At 36.8% G+C, this 17,032-nt stretch overlaps 1 pseudogene; it reads right to left on the reverse strand.

The window, feature by feature from the left end:
* Positions 1–14,614: 14,614 nt before the first annotated feature.
* On the reverse strand, positions 14,615–16,797 carry LOC102834828 (annotated as a pseudogene).
* Positions 16,798–17,032: the final 235 nt, after the last annotated feature.

A 17,032-nucleotide genomic window follows, 5' to 3' on the forward strand; every position in this document is an offset into this window, starting at 1 on the left:
CATGGCCTCTTCTGAATCCAGCTTGAACCTCTGGAAGTTCTCTGCCAATGTATGATTGTAGCCGTTTCTGTATTACCTTTAGCCAAGCAGGCTCAGGGAATGATGCTGGAACTCTGAAACACATATAAAGGAATATTTGGAGGATTGGAGGGCTTGCAGCTAGGGGAATTTGTAGGAGAATCAAGAAATCCATTGTTTTCTAATTCAAGACACTCAGCTATTCCCGAAGCCGCCAACTTGGGAGAGAACATCTTGATTGTATCAGGATTGATATTGAAATTTAAAGTGACAGTTTCGACATAAAACCAAATGGCCACAACTTGTCTGTCTGTCGTGCTGTGGTGGCTTGAGTTGTTGTGATTCTGAGGGCTGTACCACCGGTATTTTAAATAACCAGCAGGGTCACCCATGGTGGAAAGGTTTCAGATGAGCTACAAAACAAAGACAGACTAGGAAGAAAGAGTGATGAACTACTTCTGAATCGTTAGTCATTGAAAACCTTATGAATGGAAGTCCATAGTACTTTTAATATTCTATTCCAACACCATAATTCAAATGTATCAATGCTTCTATGGGCACTCTTATTCATTGTCAAACTTCCACATGCATGTGAGGCAATTGAAAAATACCATGACTTGGGTCAGGCATACCTTATTCCTTAAACTGATATCCTTCCTCTTGTATACTTTAAAGAGGTCTTGTGCAGCAGATTTTTCTAAATACAATACATTATTTGATTTATGGATTGTTGCTTCCATGGCATTGATTGTGGATCCAAGCAAAATTAAGTCTTTGCCAACTTCAGTCTTTTTCTCCATTCATCATGGTATTTTTTATAGGTTGTCTTGTGAGGATCTTTGTTTTATTTACATTGATGTACAATACACATGGAAGGCCGTGGTCTTTGATGTTCATCAGTAAGTATTTTAAGACTATTTTCACTTTCAGCAGTAAGGTTGCATCTTATGTATATTGCAGGTGGTTAATTAGTCCTGGTGTGATGCTGTGGGTTAATGCACCAGACTGCAAAGCTGTTTGAACTGCAAGGTCGGTGGTTCAAGCTCACCAGATGTTCCTTGGAAACCCTATACAGGGATGCTATGGGTCGGAACTGACTCGATGGCACTTAACAACAACAACAATGAGTCTTCCTCCAAGCCCAATGCTATGTTCTTCATATAATCTAACTACTTTGATTATTTGCTAAACATACAAATTGAAAAACTATAGTGAAAATGCACAGCTCTGGCACAGCCCTTTCATGATTTTAAACCAGCCAGTACCTACTTTTTTCTGTTCTAACAACTACCTCTTGGATTATGTAAAGGTTCCTTGTAAGTACAATGAAGTGTTCTGGAAGACCTATTCTTCCCAAGGTTATCTATAACTTGTCATGATCTACACAAAAATAAAACAAAACAAACAAACAAGGGATGGGGGAACATAGTAAAAATCCTTTGCATAATCAATAATGCATAAGTAAGTATGTTTCTGGTATTCTTTGCTTTCAGACAAGATCCACCTGATGTCAGCAATAATGTCCCTAGTTTTGAATCTGGCTTGAATTTCTGGCAATCCTCTGTCAATCAACTGTTGCAACCATTTTTTGAATTATCCATAGCAAAATTTTACATGTGATATTATTGATATTATATGATTTTTGCATTCTGTTGGGTCACCTTTCTTTGGATTGGATCTCTTTCAATCAGTTGGACAGGTTTTTGCCATTGATGAGTGAATGTCTCCAGTGCTGCATCAGTTTGTCTTAAGATTTCCACAAGTATTCTGTCAATTCCTTGTTTTTTGCCTGTGCCTTTGGTGAAGCTTGGACTTCTTTCATTATTGTATTCTGTTGATCATATGGTCCCTCTTGAAATGGTTGACATTAACCATTTCTTTTTAGGTACAGTGACTCTGTGTATAGCTTATATCTTCTTTTGATACTTTCTGCATCATTCATTATTTTGTTCCTAGAATCTTTCAATATTGCAGATAAAAGCTTGAATTTTTCTTCAATTCTTTCAGCTTGAAAAATGCTGAGCTTTACTTTTGTTTGATATAGTGCCAGAAGATGAACCTCTCAGGTTGGAAGGAACTCAAAATAAGGCAAGGAAAGACCTGCCTCCTCATAATAGGTTTGGCCTTGATGATGAGAATGGAATAAAATGTTCAGTACCTTCATTTGCTTATGGGATATGACTCAAAATGATAAGAAACAGCTGTAAACATTGATTAATAACTGGAACATGAGATGCATGAAGTATGAATCTAGGAAAATTGAAAGTTGTTAAAATTGAAATGGAATGCATAAAGATCATTATCTTTGGCATGTTCTTCAGTTTTGGCTTTCTAACTCCAATTATTTGCAAATTTCATTATAATGCCTTACTTTGTCTCCTTAAATTGCCATTTGAAAATTTGTGTTAAGCTCTTTTACTTCCTCATTTTTTCAATGTGTTTTAGTTCCTCTACACTCAGTTAAAAGTTTGAGTTTCATCTGACCTCCATTTTTGTCTTTTATTTCATTCCTGCTTTTTAAATGACCTTTTGCTTTCTTCCTGTGTGACATTCTTGATGTCATCTCACAACTCCATGGTCTTTAGTCACTAGTGTTTAATATATCTAATCTGTTCTTGAGATGGACTCAAAATTCAGGTGGAAGAACAATGTACTTCAAGATAGATTTTGAAATGTTCTTTTTGACCGTGAATGTGATGCCATTCATCTTCAATTTGTCCTTACTGTCATAGTAAGCCATATGATTTTCTGATGTAAAATGTTCAATACCATCCATTTTGGTTCACTAAATGCCTAGGATATTGATCATTGTGCATTTTATTTCATTTTGGACAACTTCCGATTTTCCTAGACTCATACTGTATGCATTCCACGTTCCAGTTATTAATCTATATTTGCAACTTTGCCTTCTCATTTTGAACTGTGCCACATAAGCAAATGAAGTCCTGAAAGCTTTACTCCATTCTTGCCATCAAGGTCAACTCTGTTTTGAGGAAACAGCTCTCCTCCTGTTAAATCTTGAGTTCTTTCAAACTGACAATACTCTGATACTATTCATAAAGTCTTCATCTTCTGTTAGTATATTTGACAATGTTCAGTGGTTATTCATAAGTTTTTCAGTATCTAAACATTCAAAAATAGTGCACTACTTTTTCCTAATCTTAGTTTGAAAGATAATACTGAAACTTGTCCAACATGGGTGACCCTGTTGGTATTTCAAATACCAGTGACAAAGGTTCTGTTTTCACAACAACACGCAAGCCACCACAGTGCAACAAACTGACAAATGAGCAGTCTCAGCAAACCACCTCCCCCAGTTAAGTGTCTGAAGACATCCCGCTCTGCAAGCAAGTCTACTGCCCAAAGCCACTCAGCTTTACTTGCTCTGTGGGGTGTTAAGCCCACTGTTCTATCTGGTGCTCTGGTTTTTGGTTATGCAGCTGCTCTTCTGTTACTCCTCTAAGGCCACAGCTTTCTGATGCTGGGTTAAGGAGATTTAATACACAGGATCTCTGTGTCCAAAGGAGGCATTCCACTTCTGGTTCTTCTTTTTTGATGGCAGTGAGATCCCCATTCCTGCTTCTGAGATTTTATACATGGTAGAGTTCCAAGTTTTTACAATCACAATCTGTTTTGTTAACCACTCACAACTGAATCATACAATCCTATAAGCCTTCTGTCTTGCCTTCTGTTACCTGTCTTTCCAATCCTGTCTTGCCTTCTCTTACCCACACCCATAATGAAGCAATAGTTTGGTGATAGTTACAAAGACTATGACTAGAAGGTACATATGAAGTAGTTTGCTCCACTGCATATCCTAATGAGACAAAGACCAGTATACTACGGAAAGAACTTATCTGCAGCTATCCAGTGACCATAGTGACATGCTTAAAGGAGTTTTGTTTGGAATAAACCTACACATGTATGCACTGGATCCCTAAAAGCAATACTTTGGGTCTTAAGCTCATATTTCCCTAGATCACAATATTGTAATAAAATGGATTTTATCAATATTATCCAATGTGTTAATATGTAATTATCATATGTTGTGTGTTTTCTTTTCTTTGTCATAGGCTTAAAATCCAGAGGCTAATAGATGGTATTTTATTAACTACTAACCCATGCAACTTTAATAGAGACATACCAAAAGTTGATTCATACTCCCTCCAGTGCTATTAAGACGTAATTATTTAATTCTTATAATAGAATAAGTAAAACTTAATATCAGTTCTAGTTACTTTCAGAAATCTTTTCAACAACAGCCAATCTGTGCTACCAAAGCAACCAATTTGAAGCATAGTTGTGCTCATTGTCCCCACTGAGTGCAATTATAGAGTTTTGAGAAGTTTACCCAATAACTTTCACTTATTAATTTATGCAGCACTAACAATTTTGGCACCAGGTTAGTTCTGCAGGCAGATAAAACAGATGAGCCGGCAAATTTTTCTCTGGCTGAAAAGACAATAAGCTGCAGTGGACTTTAAGGGAAAAACCATAATTGATAAGTGTTTACATAAAATGACTCGAAAACAGCCAATTTATCTGTCCATTAGGTCATTTGTGCAGGAAGATTCCCCTGAATAGGAGTTATAATTTGTAAATGTGGAAGTTTATACAAAATCATATTTACATTACCTCTTTTTCTTTAATTTGAAGCTTTTGTTGTTGCTGTCAATTTGTTTCTCCCTGTTTCTCTAATATACCAATATTTCAGTAATTGGTTGGGTTCAATAGAGCAAAACTATATCATAAGAACGCTACTTTCAAATAGTTTCTCATTTGTTTTCAATAGAAACATATATGAAATTCACAGCATAGAAATTTAAAGTTAAGTCTGATTAAGTGTAATGCTTATTTTTATAAATAAGAATATTATATTCCTAACATTTGCAAACTTCTGATAATTTCAGCAATGAGAACTAATTTATTATATAAATTTAAAAGGTTTTACTTTGCAGTAACATTGAAATCACTTTATGCACTAAGCCAGGGGTGGGAACATCTGGCTCAGACACTGTATGTTGTTGGTAAGTGCTGCCGAGTTGGTTCCGACTCATAGTGACCCTGTATAGGGTTTCCTAGGCACGGCTGATGAGCTTGAACCTTGCGCTTAAAATTGACCTTGCGGTTTAAACCGACCTTTCATTAGCCCACGACTCCACACCAGGGCTCCAAAGGCCTGCGGAATCAGTTGCTCTGGAGGCATTTCCAGCCATTAAATTGTTGTTGTTGTTGAGTGCCATCAAGTCTGTTCTGACCCATAGCGACTCTACATAGGGTTTTCCAGGAGCAGCTGATGCTCTTGAACTGTCGACCTTGTAGTTCAAAGAGATTTTGTAGTCCAGCTCATTAGCCCCCACTGCCACACCAAGACTCCAGGACCATCATATTTTTGTTGTTAAGGGCCATCCAGTCAGTTCCAACACATAGTGACCCTGTACAGGGTTTTCCAGGAGTGGCTGGTGAGCTTGAACCGAAGACCTTGTGGTTCAAACAGACATTGCAATCGAACATCTTAATCCATAGCACCAAGCCAGCACTCCTTAACTCTCCCCTAAGACAACACATTAGGGCTGAGTCAATTAAATGTTTGACCAAATATAGCTGGGCAATTTTATATGGTCTTCAAATGATGTTATAAATTGTGGCAGAAAAAAAGGCTCCCTATCCCTATGTGTGTGAACCGCAAGGTCAGCAGTTCAAAACTACCAGTGGTTCTGCTCCCGTAAAGATTTACAGCCTCAGAAACTCTGTGCAGGGTCGCTATGAGTCGGAACCGACTCCACGGCACATAACAACAACAATCCCTACGTGTAAACCACACATCTATGTAATAATTGGACATTTTAGGCAACTAACTAATCCTTTCATGACCAGCAACACATATATAGTGCACTTACTTTTTTTTGCCTCTCTTGTATCTTGTGATGTTAATGTCTCACTGATATGTGCTGGCATGTAAACTAATGAAACTTTCAGTTTCACCAAATCATCGTGTGTCTAGAGGAACGTGAATGAGTGGGTGCATCTGACAGCTGTCAATGTGTAAAATTTTGTCCTTTTTTGTACAATATATATAAGCCTTATAAGTATGTGTGTGATTTCCTGTGTGTCAATTGGAGGCTATGGTTTTGGTGATAATGTAATTTTCAAACAAGTAACTTATTTTCAGGCACAATACCACATCTTTATGCAAATTATGCACTCTTCTTCATTTGTTTGCCAGTTGCTCCCTTTACCACAGAGGTAAGCACACTAAGCTAATTTTTACTTACAGTATCATGTAAAAATGGGGGCAGATGTGGGCAGCCTTCTTTCAGACACACTGTCATTAGGCAGCTCACTGTGGGCAAGGATAGCAAAGAATAGGAAAAGTTTCCTTTCTTGCAAAAAATACATCAGGAATACTTAGGTGCTCAATGATGTATGGTTCTGACAAGTTCAAAATCATTTACTTGTTCAAGGGTCTAGAAGACTATGTGTAGAATGCAGCACTAAAAAGGAGACTTGAACAACTATTATGTGCAGATGTGATTTACACTGTTTCCAACATTTTCACACAATGAAATGAATTTGTTAAGAACAATTTTTCTCATGCCTCATCCCACCAATGTCCAGGGAAACATATATCTCCCACATAATACTCATCAATATCTATCTTACCTAAGAAAATTTTAACACAACTTAATTTTTCAGCATGGATTCCATTACTATAAAATCTTATATCAACTAAGTCTAATAAACATAAAATAAATCAATTTTGATTTATTTTGAAAATAAGTTACTTGTTTGAAAATTACATTATCACCAAAACCATAGCCTCCAATTGACACACAGGAAATTACACACATACTTATAAGGCTTATATATATTGTACAATATCAAGGTTAAATCAAGGGTAGTTTATAAGTGTGTCCTGGTGTGGTGACGTAGGTTAATGTGCTAGACTACAAAGTTGGTTTGAACCACAAGGTTGGCAGTTCAAGCTCACCAGCCACTCCTTGGAAACCTATACAGGGTCAATATGGGTTGGAACTGACTCAATGGCACTTAACAGAAAGAAGAAGAAATGTGATACTGTATGATAAGCACTAGATAGCTAACTGGAAAGTGAATGGATAAAACCCACTAGCTGCTCCAAGGAAACCCTATACAAGGTTGCTATGAGTCAGAATCCACTAGACGGCATGTAGCAACAACAATAATAACTAATAGACTGGAAATATACACAAGATTCTTATTACATGAAAAGAGTTTCCTAAGGAGTTAATTGTCTACAAAACATACATATCTAAATTATATGCTGTTGTTAAATGCTATCAGTTGGTTCTGGTTCATGGTGACCCTGTATAGGGTTTCAAGGAGTGAGTTTGAACCAGCAGCCTTGAGTTTCACACCAACCTTACAGTCCAGTGCTGTTAGGGTAAGAGAGAAGAGAGAAACTATTGAGGAAAACTACTGGGGGCAGTAGAAAAGAGACATTGGGAAAAGATCAACAAAATCATAAAATAAACCTCTAAATACAAAGAACAGAGCAGCGGGATGAGGACAAGAGAGAGAATCTATCTCCTTGTTAGGCAGGCAGGATATAAATGAGATAAAATGAAATCTCCTTGTGTGTCCAGAACCCAATGGGGCTTGTGAACCCTTTTCATCTTTCCAGAGGGGGATTGTTTACCATCAGTTTAACATTAACCTCTCCCTTAAACAGTTTTCAGCTAAGGCCTACATCAGTTATGTCAAGAATCCTGGATGCTTCCACAAGGGAATTCATCTTGAAGTCTTAGACTCCAGCATGGGGAAAAGGAGAGATGGAAGTGACATGCAAGAGCAGAACTAAGCAAACATGAAAGCTTGCCTCCTTTTTGAATAGAAACAACCACAATTGTAAAAAGAAAACCTCTCCCTATAAATAAATACATTTCAGGCACAAAGAGATGATGCTGCCATTGACTCATCTCCCCTGCAGACATTCTTTTTCTAGTAACTTCTTTCATACTATATTTCTTGACTTTCTAGTCTTCTGTAGCCTGACTCAGTTTCAGTGCTTTATTCTACAGTTCTATGTCAGTACTCCTCAAAGATAAATAATTTAACTATTACCTAGATTTAAATTTGAGAATTTAAGACCATCAGACACTAATGATCGAAGACCAGAAGAGTTGAGGGATGACATCAAGAGCATCACACAGGGAGAAAGTAAAAGACCAATAACAAGAGAGAAAAGAAAAAAAAAAAACCAAAAATGGATGTCAGAAGAGACTCTGGAACTTGATCTTGAGGGTAGTTAGAGAATCAAAAGGGAATGCAAGAAATGAAGAAGTGAAAGAAATGAACAGTAAGTTCTAAAGGGCAGTTTGAGAAGACAGAGTCAAATTTTATAACAAAATATAAAAAGACCTGGGATTAGAAAACCAAAAGACAAAAATACATGCTGCATTCATGAAGTTAAAAGAACCAAACAACAATTTTAGGCTTTGACTCAAACAATACTGAAGGACTCTAAGGAGAAAATATTGAATGATGCAGAAAGCAACAAATGAAGAGTCAATGTATCAAAAACAATTGGTCAATGGGCAACCATTTTAGTAGGTAGAATATGATCAAGAACCAATAGAAATGAAGGAAGAAGTCCAAACTGCACTGAAGGCATTGTGAAAAACAAGCCTTCAGGGACTGATGGAATACAAATTTAAATCTCTCAACAAACTGATGCAACACCAGAGATGCTCACTTATCTATGCCAGGAAATTTGGAAAGCAGCTATTTAGTCAAATGATTGGAAGAGATCCATATTTGAGCCCATTCCAAAGGAAGATGACCCAATGGAATACAGAAAATTTTGAATAATATCATTAATGTTACATGTAAATAAAATTTTGCTACAGATAATTTTTTTTTTTTAATTGCAGCAGTACATTTACAGGGAGCTGCCAGAAATTCAAGCCAGATTCAAAAAAGGACATAGAACAAGGGACATAATTTCTGACATCAGATGGATTTTGTCTAAAAGCAGAGACTACCAGAAAGACATGCACTTGTGCTTTATTGGTTATGCAAAAACATTTGACTGTGTGGATCATGGATACCATTCCAGAGCATGAGTATTCTAGAATACTACATTGTGTTCATAAGGAACTTGTACATAGACCTAAAGGCAGTCATTAGAACAGAACAAGGGAATGCTGGACTGTCTAAAATCAGGAAAGGTGTGACTCAGGGCTGTATCATTTTATCATACTTATTCAATCTTTATACTGAGCAAATAATCTGAGAAACTGGTTTATATGAAGAAGAATGTGCCATCAGGATTGGAGGAAGACACATTAATTGCCAGCAATATTCAGATAACACAACCTTACTTGCTAGAATCAAAGAAGACTTACAATACTTTACTGATGGAGATCAAAGACTACAGCTTTCAATATGAATTATGGCTCAATATAAATAAAGCAAAAATTCTCACAAAAGGACCAATAATGTCATCATGATAAATGGAGTAAAAAATTGAAGTTATCAAAGATTTCATTTTGCTTGGGCCCACATTCAACACTCATGGAAGCAACATTCAAAAAATCTAACCATGTATTGCAAATGGACTTCCAGAAGAACAAACACATCTATCTTAGAAGAAGTATAGCCAGAATGCTCCTTGGAAATCACGATGGTGAGACTTTCTCTTTCATACTTTTAACATGTTGTCAGGAAGAACCAGTTCCTGCAGAAGGATATCATGCTTGGTAAAGTGGAGGATCAATGAGAGGGAAGAAAACCCCCAATGAGATAGATTGTCACAGTGGCAGCAGTAATGGGCAGGCGTAAGTGTAAAAACAACTGTGAGGATGGCACAGAACTGGGTAGTGTTTCCTCCTATTATGCAAAGGATTACTATGAGTCGTAACTGATTCGGTGGCACCTAATAACAGCAAGTAGTATCATTCCTATATTACCTTATATTAGCAAATTTTGTGGTTTTATGCAATAAGAATTATAATTTACTATTAGTTTATCTGTGTCAACAGTACTATAAACGAATATAAAAGACGTAACAAAATGGATCAAACAGCAGTTTTGTTGTTGTGACTGTGGTTATTGTAATTAGGTGCCATGGGGTCTTCTTTGACTCATAGTGACCCTGTGCACAACACAACAAAACACTGGCTGGTCCTGCATCATCCTCACGATTGTTGTTATGTTTGAGCCCACTGATGCTGCCACTGTGTAAAATCATCTCATTAGGAATCTTCCTCTCTTTCACTGATCCTCTGTTTTTCCAAGCATGATGATTTTCTTCAAGTCACTGATCCCTCCAGATAGCGTGTCCAATGTATGCAAGATGAAGCCTCACCATCCTCACTTCTATGGAGCATTTTGGCTGTACTTCTTCCAAGACAACTTTGTTTATTCTTCTTTGTTTATTCCATGGTACTTAAAATTTTCTTCAGCAACACCTTAAGTGAAATGCATCATTTCTTCACTGGTCTTCCTGAATCTCCTTATAACTTTCTCAATGCTAAGAAAGTCATACACATTTATTATTTTTATCTAATTTCCAACGTAATGATATAGTTAAACCAATAGTTTTCAAATTTCTCTATTTTTCTTTAATAAAATATGTCAACTATATGGAAAATCACATAGAAGCCAATATAATGAAAACCCTATGAAAAAACAGCAATGAAATATAGAAAATAATAGTGGTAAAATTAAATAATAATGCTAAATTTCTATCCATATAGAAAATTTAACTAAAAAGTGTTCTAAACTTTCCAGTGCAAAAGTAGAGTGTTAGACTACATTACAAAGCAAGACCTATCTATAAGATGGTGATCCAAAAAGTTTGTGGGGAAAAAAATCATTATCTTTTCATTTCATTTTCCATGAACTTTTTGCATTAAAGTATACCAAGAGATGTTTTATCATGGTGAATAAATCAATTAATTAAAAAGACATAGCAATCATAAATGTTTGAGGGGGCTTCAAAAAGCCTAATGAAGACTGGAATTAAAAGACAGTGGAACTTGTCCACAAATATTTTAAAGTCCGTTCAGTTATGTACTTGCTAAAAGTGATTCAGATTAAATGAAATAAAAATTCACAAAGTAAAAAAATTAATACATGGTATATGATCTGAGTTACAGAGTTATTAATTTCACTCTCAATTACTGATTACCACTGCCACTATCATTGAGTTGATTCTGGAGAATGGCAACCCTGTATGTGGTTTTCTAAGACATAAATTTTTATATGAGCAAAGTGACTGATGGGTTTGAACTACCAACTTTGTGGTTAGCATTCTAGTACTTATTCTATTAGGACCACCAGGGTTCCTCTGAGTCATTGTCATGTCTTTGTTATTGATAGGTCAAAAAATTAGTAAGCATATAAATATAATAAATAATACGACCAACCACATTTACCTTATTGTCATTTATAAGACACCTCAATCAATAATAGTAAAATACACATTTCATTAAAAACAGAATACACATGTAAAGAGAACACTGAACTTCAAGACACATTTCAAGAAAAGATGAGAGGATATAATGATAAAATTCTATAATTATGTTGCTGTTGTTTTTAAGTGCCGTCGAGTCGGTTCCGACCCATAGCGACCCTGTACAGGGTTTCCGAGGCTGTAAATCTTTACGGGAGCAAAACGCCTCATCTTTCTCCAGCGGAGCGGCTGGTAGTTTCGAACTGCTGGCCTTAAGGTTCGCAGCCCGATTCGTAATCACTATGCTATCTCCCCAAATTAAACTACAAATTAAATAAAAACACTCCTAAAATCAACAAACTTTTTAAAACAAATTTTCAGATGGAAAATTACTGATTCTTTCTTTTCCTGCTCTCTGGAGGTAAGATATGAGAGTTTCTTTATATTTTGTCAAAGAGAATTTCTGGCTTTCACTTAGACTTTGATTGGTAATTAATCATCGGATGTCTCTCATTGTGACAAAGCATTGATTGTCTTGAGCAACAGTCATTCAGTTTTAGAGACCTTATAAATTACTCTTTCCTCCAAACCTCTCAAACATATCAGTGCATTTTCTCCCATTGCTAACCCATGCATTTTCCCCACCAGTGAACATTTTAACAATTGAACCACTTCTACATGCCTCTTGCTTCATTTATCATCTACACTCAGTTTCTTCTGGAAGGGGTATTAAACAACTTCAAAATCTTATTTAAGAGTATATTTCTTTGAGACATGATTTATATCACATTTAAAGGCCAGATTCCCCAGAAATGGATGCCAATGTAAATTTTCTATACCAAAAGAGAGTCTCTTGGATGAATTCCTGTGAACTGCTGAAGGAAGGAATTTGGCAGAAGCAGCTGAACTGTGGTACATTTACAAGTTGTTGTCTTGTGTCATGAAGTTGACTGAAATTCATGACAGCCCTGTATATCTTTACAGTGTAGAACTGCTCCATAGACTTTTCCTGACTATAATCTCTACAGACACAGATTGTCAGGCCTTCTGTGGTGCTGCTGGGGGTGGGAACGGTCAAACTTTCAGTAACTAGATGAGTGCAAACTTTGTACCTCCGTGGTTTGTACCACTAACTAGATGTAATAAACCAAAAATCCAAAGCCACTTGCTATCAAGTTGACTCTGACACAGAGTGCCCTTACATAACAGAGAACAATTGCTTCATAAGGTTTCTGAGTCTGTAGATCTTTGTAGGGGCAGACAGCACATCTTTCTCCTATGGGATGGAAGGTGGGATTTATCAACTGTATCACCAAGGCTCCTTAGTTACAATAAAGGCCTCAAAAATAAATAAATAAATAAAAGGTGATGGTCTCTTATCATTTCATAGATTGTCTTGCCGCCTAGTTAGGGTACAGGCCCTTACCCAATGCATTAACAATTTATTGAGCATAAGCTGCTTCTCTAGGGAATCATGACCCTGGGTGGGATAGCTCACTCTAGCTCAGAGCAATTTCTTAACAGCGGCATTGTAAAAGCTATAAACAAAGGGAATTGTTTAAATATTAAAAAAAAAAAAAAAAAAATTGAAAAGGAAAGCAAGATCTGGGTGGAAAAAAAAAAAAAAAAAAATTGAAAAGGAAAGCAAGATCTGGGTGGCAGACCAAAGACTCTCCACTTTTTAAAAATGTTATTTCATAGTGTCAACGCAATCCTAAACAATATATCAGAAGTGTTTTTAATTTAAAAATTATTTAATTCACAAAGTGAAAAACTGCCTAGAATACAAAGCATTTCACATTTCAAAACAAACAAACAAACAAACAAAACCTTCTAAATAAACAGATGCCGATCCACAGTCCTTGATTTGAATCTCTTCAGGCCAGATGTTTCAGAATTCTGAAATTTTCAGGTTTTAAAAGGGTAATTAATTCAGTGTATATATCAGTACAGAATACCATATACTGCATAAGCCCTCAGCAGGGTCTGAGGCAGCATCCCTTATAATCAGAACCATTACTATTTCTGCAGCAAAATAAATGGGTGTTCATACTAAATAGGATAAAGAGATTTAATGTCAATTCAGATTAATTTTGCAAACAAATGAGTTATCAACAGGCTTAGGGGAAAAAATATTTTTCATATCTTTGTGTATTTTAGAATTACAGATAGAGAAGTGAAGATCTTATAAATTTGTATGAAAATACATAAAAGTTTCTTTAAAAAAATGACATGTTTACAAATGAAAAACCAGGTAAGTTTTCAAATACTTTATAAATTAACAGGTGTTATCTCTAATATTAAGGAGCTCTGATAGCATAGTAGGTTACGAATCGGGCTGCGAACCACAAGGTCAGCAGTTTGAAACTACCAGCTGTTCCGCGGGAGAAAGATGAGGCTTTCTTCTCCCGTAAAGATTTACAGCTTCAGAAACCCTGTACAGGGTCACTATGAGTCGAAACCAACTCCACGGCACATAACAAAAACAACAACATCTCTAATATTATTAAATGTACACCTTAAATACATATACATACAGCACACTTCTTAATGAAATGTGTGAGCCAATGGTATTAAAGTCACAGATGCACAATCCTTACTGGAAGAAAGGGGCAGGGCCACATGTGCAGTGAAGTTGACAATGGAACTAAGCCAACTCCTTAAGAGTCCAGGAAGAACATCTGTTGAGTGTAACACAGGAGGTAAGGTTCGTTCTCCAAAAAGTCCAATTTTTCTTGTAAGCAGTCTCTTGAAACACAAACTAACAACATTTACTTAAAATACACAGTGAGTTTTTCTTCATGGTATATCACTTTGGGCCACATGTGCTCCACAGTTAAAACTTTAAAAAGTGATTTAAAAATAAGTAATGTTTGTACCAAGTTTGAATACAATTGGATCACAATGATGCTCCTAAGTAGTTGTAGTTATTTATTTAAACAAGTCCATTGATTTTTTTTTTTTATGAAACCTTATCTATTTGGAGATTAAAATTACTGAAAATCAAAATATCACACTTGTAAAATCATGAGTAGCTTCTAATCACAGCCATTTCTTCCATGAATGGTGTCTGAAGAATACTTTCCTAGAGTACAAACTAATTCCAACATGTGCAGAGAGACCACTTCCATGTGTTTGGGACAGTGAACAAGTGGCTAGTCATTCTGCTAATGAACGCCAGTCAAGGCTCACCAGACTACTGCCCTGATTAAGCTATAATAGTGCTTAAATGGGCAAGACACTTAACATTTTCTTCTATCATTTGTGCTAAATCCTCCCCATCTTGAAGAGTTACCACACACGACAGGGTGCTCCCATTCTACTGAAGATGGAGGCAGCTATATTGATGTCTGAGGGATTCCTTCACCTTCTAGACTGGATCCTAGAAGGGACCGGGCAGAACTCTATGTACAGACAATTTTAAGGAGGTATCATATTTCTTTCTGCCTCTTTCCCTGCATAAACATGGCAGTATTGTCAGCTTCTTTGCGGCTACTGAGGGCCACTTCCACTTTGAGGAGTAGATGGATAATCTTCTGCTTATAGCCCAACAGCTTGTTCAGATGACAAACAGCTCCTTGAGAACACAGTCCTGACTCTGTAGAGTGTGCACAATGATCTCCACTATCTCCCTGCAGTTACTGTAGGAGTGATCTGGAGGCCTGTGCTTTAGCTGCTTATATAGATCGAGGGCATGCTGCTTCAGAGATTCCTACATGTCTCGTTGATGTCTTCCATAGGGGTTCTTCTGTAGCTCCATGATTTCAGTGTGCAAAGATATGATCTGATCCTCTAGGTAGCCAATGACACCAACCTCAGCATAATGGATGGCCTTTTCTTCCATTTCCTTCCATGCTTTTAGCATAATTTCTTAAGATATCCCTTAAATCATCTGCTCACTATATCTCTCCAAGTCAAGCTGAATGCTTTTGTGAAAAAACTCAAGTTTGGCTTCCAGTTACTGAGATGTTTAAATCAAAGTGTTCTTCATTTTTGTCAGGTTAGCCTTATATCTAAGAAGACAACATTGCTGCTCTTTGTCCCTAAAAGAACCTGAGGTAGTCTTCTTTTAGCCCAGATACATAATGCACTGTTTCAGCAAATACTTTGCGTAGTTTCATAATTGCAGCTATATTTTGCCGTCTTGGACAATATAATTTACAGTCAGATAAACTTCTAGAAGCAAATGGCCTTTTATATACAGTTTTATGTTACCAAACAAATAAACCATATAGCTATCACAACCTTTGACTTCATCTAGACACACTGAGAGGCTAGCTTTCGAGGGTCTAGAGAAATTCCCGTGTCTGAAAAGCAACTCTTGAGAACCAGTATTTATTCCAGTTTCACACTCAATACATGATTGTAGTGAACAGAGACTTTCATCAGGAGGCAACAAGAAATAAATTATCTTTGCAGAAGTCATATAGGATGTGCACTATCTTCAAATTCAGAACGTGATCCATTAATACAAAGCATGTTGGCTGCTTCAAAACAGGATCAATAGGTCCTCCTCTCTGATGAGGATCCCAATTCAGCATCAACTGTAGCCAGTTTTCCATGGGCTCTACTATCAAACTAAAAAGGCTATTTGGTTGAACTGGACTTCTGTCATCTCTTCAGATGCAAATATACACTTTGGATCCTTCTTCTTAATCTTCTCATTCCAAGTAAATGGCTCCAGAGGATGTAAAAAAGGGGTTATATCCAGCAATACATTCAAACATCATGGTACCAAAGCTCCATAATCAACAGTGGCTTTATAAGGCTTATTCTCAAAAAGCTCTGGGGGCCAGATACTTCAGTGTTCCCACACAAAGTTGTACACAACTTCCTTGATCAACATCTTTGGCATACCCCAGATCAATTATCTTATGTGATACCTTCCCACCAACATCCAGAAGAACTATGTTTTCAGGTTTTAGGTCAAGAAGTATAATTTTGTTTTCATGTAAATATCGAATCACATACCCTGTATCACTAAGTTAAGAAAGTATCTGGCTTTTTTTTTGTTTATTTTTTAGTCCACAGCAATTTTCCAGTTTGTTAAGTAGCTTCTGAAGATCTACTCCCAAACACTATTCTATTGCTAGAAGAGGCACACCGTTAATCAGAATTCTCAGTTCCTCAGGAACATCACAGGCTTTTACAACATTGATATGGTCCAACATCTTCATGATCTAGACTTCATGGCACCACCGTTCTCTGTTTTTGGTACTTAGCTCTAGGCGACAAGACTTAATTGCTATTTTGTGATCAAGTTTCTGATGCTGGTACAGCCACTCCCACATCTCCCAGGGCTTGCCTGCAGCTGGCCACAGGCCGAGGGGGACTCGCTCCATGGGGAGGCAGGAGGAGAAGCGGCCTCAGGCACTGCCACTATTCCAAAACCAGTTCCAGGCCAATATGTTGCTTGATTTCTTCACTACTGCTTCCTTGAGTATTGATTGTGGATCCCAGTAAAAAGCAGTTTTGGACAACTCCACTCTTTTCCTCATTTATCATGATGTTGTTTATTGTCCAATTGTAAGGATTTGTATTCTCAAGGTAAAATTGAGGTTAAATCCATACTGAAAG

The sequence above is a fragment of the Chrysochloris asiatica genome, unplaced genomic scaffold (assembly GCF_000296735.1).
Source record: "Chrysochloris asiatica unplaced genomic scaffold, ChrAsi1.0 scaffold00059, whole genome shotgun sequence".
In the NCBI taxonomy this organism is placed as follows: domain Eukaryota; kingdom Metazoa; phylum Chordata; class Mammalia; order Afrosoricida; family Chrysochloridae; genus Chrysochloris; species Chrysochloris asiatica.